Source organism: Pinus tabuliformis, chromosome 6, assembly GCF_031772625.1.
Source record: "Pinus tabuliformis cultivar Carrire ecotype Pingquan chromosome 6, CPIR1, whole genome shotgun sequence".
Classification (NCBI taxonomy): domain Eukaryota; kingdom Viridiplantae; phylum Streptophyta; class Pinopsida; order Pinales; family Pinaceae; genus Pinus; species Pinus tabuliformis.
In genome coordinates, this window is record NC_142292.1 from 2,077,297,535 (window position 1) to 2,077,302,629 (window position 5,095).

General features: G+C 38.3%; 1 pseudogene; it reads right to left on the reverse strand.

Moving 5' to 3' along the window:
- Nucleotides 1-397: 397 nt before the first annotated feature.
- On the reverse strand, nucleotides 398-4,609 carry LOC149267561 (serine carboxypeptidase-like 26 pseudogene; annotated as a pseudogene).
- Nucleotides 4,610-5,095: the final 486 nt, after the last annotated feature.

A 5,095-nucleotide genomic window follows, 5' to 3' on the forward strand; every position in this document is an offset into this window, starting at 1 on the left:
TTAAAGTGGCTTTATTATTTCAAAGTAATATTAGGGCTAAGCCGTTTATATTACAAGTGGCTAGTTGTTTTGAAACATTCAAACTACATTCATAAACTTCATACAAGTGGCAATCATACTTACACATATCACAAACCTAGATATTTTGGATATCAGGGAGGCTCAACCAAAAATTTACGATATAAGCCCTTCTGATATCCAAAGTTCCAATATCCAAGGCCTTCATCTTATACAACAAGTGGTTGTAATTTATGCATATCGCAAAGATCACATATTAGGGTTACAACGTTTAATGTTACAATATATTAAAACCCCGATATGACACCACTTCTATTCCACTTGATAAATAATTTAACGAGGTTTAATAAAGGGTTTACGCAACATACTTGTTTCACAATCATGATTTGTGGTCCTTGCTTTCCACATCACCTAGAAAACTTTATATCAGGGCTATTCATTCCTGAGTATTGGTGATCAGAGGTTTTCAACTGTGACACATCTTTAAAAATATGATATGTCATTCCGTCGATATGTCGATACATCATACCCCTCCGAATTTTGATTTGCAATACATCTCCTACTCCGACCTCCAATTACCTTTGATTGTTGATATTGCGATATGCCAGTCCCGTCGATTTTTCAATAGCGATATAATCCACTCCCTTCAATCTTCGACCTTCGACATGATTATCTCTTCGATCGTTGATCTCTGCTTATGTCATCACCTTCGGACCAGATATGTTTATAGAATTGATTTAATATAATATCGCATTCAATTTCCACCCTAACCTCTGATATTACAGATCCAATAAAGTTATTAAAGCAAGTTCAATAAGATGTTGCGTTCGCCCCATATCGCAACTTCCCAATATTGGAGTTTTACGGTGTAACCATTGTTGAAAGTTCCGATATCCATACCAGTGCTACCACTCATATCTTGCCACATGTCACTCCTACTCTGGCCACTATTATTATTATTATTATTATATAAGGCCACTTAATTAAAATTAAAAGGTCTTAGGGCATAATTAAAAGTCACATGTGTATTGAGTTTTCCATTATTTTTAATGGTTAATTTCGATTTCTCTATTACAGGGAAACACTTGGGCCCAATTGAATAGATCATTCAATCAACAACCACTCAACCACGTTGTTATCACAAAATCAGTACTAAGGGCTGCTACCTAGCAAGATCTCATGTAACTATTTCTACCAGGCTTTAGACTAAGGCTTAGCCTCCTTAGTCAGAGAGGGCTCTCTCACTGATTTTTGATAGGAAATATTAACAAGAAAATATGGCTAACTCTTCAAACAGTTTATGAAAACAAGCTGGTTGGAACAACAAAATAACACTTCTTCCATTGGGCTCATGGAGTCAAACACTTCTGCAGTAAACTATTAATCACTCAATCATAGAAGCCAAGGCATATAATGTTTAACACTCAAAACATCTCTCAAAAAGAACCTCAACTCATAAATATACACAGGAAGTCTGAGCACTAGGTGAATTCAGAGTGATTGCATATTTAGTGAGCTGTAAAATACATAAAGGATAATAACAAAACCATACATATTCTGAGCATTGAAAACATGATGAATCTTGGGAAGAAAAAGTAATTCTTATATTACTGTCAAAAGTCTTCTTACACAAGCTGATAAAAACTCTGTTTTTTCATAAATCTCCAACCCTACTTACATCAGAGTTTTCACTATATATAGGAAAACCAAAACTAAAACTACCTTGAGTCTCCTCCTCAAGCATGAGGGGAGAGCTCGATGCTCTATCATTAACTAACCTTATCTATTTCTAAACAAACTTATTAAATAAATAAGGTATTGTACTGTAAATACAAAGACTCCTAATCACACTACAACTTTAACTTCATCTCCTCGTATGCCTGATTCCTTTCTTGAGCTTTGACACCTGTACATTTTTGTTGTGGCTGAGATGTGTTAGAGGAACATTCACTGAACAAGCTGGCCTCGGGTGCTAGCTGTGTAGATGGCTCATTAATTAGTAAACATGATTACCCTATTTTCACGGTCCCTGTCTCCTACCATCCTCCGAAAATGTAGCAGCATGTTCCCAAATCTTTAATAACTCAAAATAGCATAGGCTGCCACGTCTTCGATGTGCTGGCCATTTTTCCATGTGTGAAGACAACACCTTTCAGAAAGATTCGCTGATTTGTCAATCATAATTGATTGGCTAAACTGAAACATGCAGCTACAGCAGTTTCGTAGCACGCTACGAAACTGCTGTGCAATCACAAAACACAACTTTGAAATAAGACTTGCACAGACCACCAAAGTGCCGGAAACAAACACCAGATAATAATGTAATCTGCTCTCTATAGTTAAACAAAACATCTCAGCAATAATATCCTCTGCCTTGGCAATATCTTTGTTGAAGGCATGCAACACAGATCTCAATGATTGAAGAAATTGTAATGCCTCATCCAGTTCAGGGTTTATGCCCACTATCATATTCCAAGTTTCTTTTAATATATTCGAGCAAGGAGAAAAACTCCAGAACTTGAAGGGCTAACAGAGCTTGATAATTTCACTTCAAGTTTATCACGAGGAACAGAGGGCATTCCAGTTCTTCTATTATATCTTCATCCCAATAACAAGAATTTTGATCTCTGTATTCTCCATCTTCATATTGGGAATCATCATCTGCTTGCCCATCCATCATCCTTCAGGTATAAGAAATAGGTTCATCATCTTCTTCATAAACATCATCACTGGCGACTTCTGAGACCATTTCTACCGAAAATTCATCCAATGCCTCCTCCTGACCTTTAGACTTCCCAATGTTGGTGCATGCATCAACAGCTACAAGAGCATCCAGCTTGCAGACACTCTGTTCAACAACCACATGACAATCAACCATACAAACACCTAGACTAATTGCTACGGTGTCTTTTACATTGCAAGCGCTCTCATTACCAGTTACTGGGGCATCAACCTTAGAGACACTCTCACGAACTGCAACAATATCATGGACCTTGTCATCAATATGCGTATTTAAAATAGACACACCACCCTTGCAGACATTCAAATCAAGTCTCACAGGAGTGTCAACCGTAGAAATACTCTCATCAATTGCCATGGGTTCTTCAACCATGCCCAGGCTTTCATCTTTTAAACCAGGTTCATCATCATGGCAGAAATTATTATTGACAGCCATAGTCACATCAACACTGCGAAATCCTTCAACAACTCGGAAAGACACATCAACATTTGGTCCACTGTCGGTAGTGTTACAAGGTGAGTCAGAAACAGTGCCATTTTTCTTTGAACCTCAATGCCATCGCAAACTTCAATCTCATGTTTGACATGCCCCAAAGCATGCTTATGAGAAGCAAACGCTTCCTTATATCCACAGTGATTTTCTTTAGAAGTTTCATTCGATACTGTTATAGAATCCTTTACAAGAGCTATCTCCTGCGCTACTTTTGTCTAAAGGAACTGCGTGCCCTGCTCATCTAAATGTCATATTTGTTAATCCTTGGTATTGTATAAACCATCCTGCCACTTGTCTGTCATGGAACCACGGATGCCATTGTTGCTTTATGGACAAATGTAATGCATTGATGTTATCTTTCATGGCAGTTACAGGTACTCTCCCATCAATATCTCCACTGTAAACCCAAATCTTTAGACCACTTCTGATAAGTTTTGTGTAGATTGGAAGAACTGAGAATATTGTGTAATTATATGCATTGAACACAGAATTATTGCAGACTGCCCATTTAAAAGGAAACTTTGTAACATTTGCGTGAAGAGCTTCTTGAACATCAGGCCTGTTGAAATATTCATTTGTGTATAGTTCAAAACAGGGGTCATATCCACCGTATAGGAACCCCAATGCCCTCCTCGAGACCTTATTTTGTGAAACTGTAAGCTTGTCGCTCGTCTTTACTCCTGAAATCGAGTTCTCTAGACAACGAGGTGCATAGATATTATATATGTCAATCTCCTGATAGTCGTTCATCACCGAATTCACAGCATTTTTGCATTCATCTGTCCAGTTGTACACTTTGAAATTGCAAATGCTCTTGATCAGATTATACTTTTGATCAGAAATGATAGCATGGGTCCAAGCATAAGCTACTATTCCTTCCCAGTCATGGAACTCATCCGTTTTAGGATTGCCCACAATGAAGCCTTTCAAATTGATGGAAGTGTATTTTGAGTGCTTGTGGCTTCGGTCATGGATAAGCTCTGCAAGCTGAGGTACATAATGGCCTGCATAGCTTTCTCCTCCTATGTAGAAATCATGGGTTTTATACTGTGGGAATCTCTGTAACCATCTCAGAAGGAATTCGTATGAATCCTCAGCAGTAAATTGATCATCTGGCGCCAGCAAATCAGAAGTAATATTGGTATATGAAAATCCCACACCCACTGGAGACTCTAAAAAGAACAAATCTGCTTCTCTGTTCCAGGAATATCTGTTCAGGGAAAATCCTGTCCCATTCGTTTTCACCAGAAACGGACCCAATTCTTGTGCTGCTCCATAGCTGATGGATGAGCATCCATGGAGATGTATTTTCAGTGGTAGGCGCACCTCCCGTGTCTTATTTGGAATAACACCCTGCATCATTCGGGGTGCACACTGATATATATCATAAATAATAGCATAGTAGGCAGTTTGCAAGGGGACTATTTACATTATCTAAACCGCGGAAAGCTGTAACAATCAAATGAAAGACATCGCTCAACACATCATCATTATAAGTAGCCTCTGGCGTTGTGATTCTGGTGATTTCGCTAATGCAGCTGGCCATCAGAAGTGCCACATCTCTATCCTGGTGTCACTAATAGTGGCGGCCTTATGGCAATCAAATCCTTATAAAGACCACTTGACACATGGCATTTAATCGTTGCATTCCGTAAGAGAAAATTCTAATGCTGATATTGTCAAACAGTTTACGTGCATTCTCCATGCTCGAACAAAGATGCCGAAATCTCTTCCCAGATTACCTTTTCCTTCTTTGTTTTAAACCTATTTTCCATATTCCCACACATTTCAATCAAATTCAGAGTCTCATGTTGTTTCTATTTGCCACGCTTCTTAGTTGGAGAT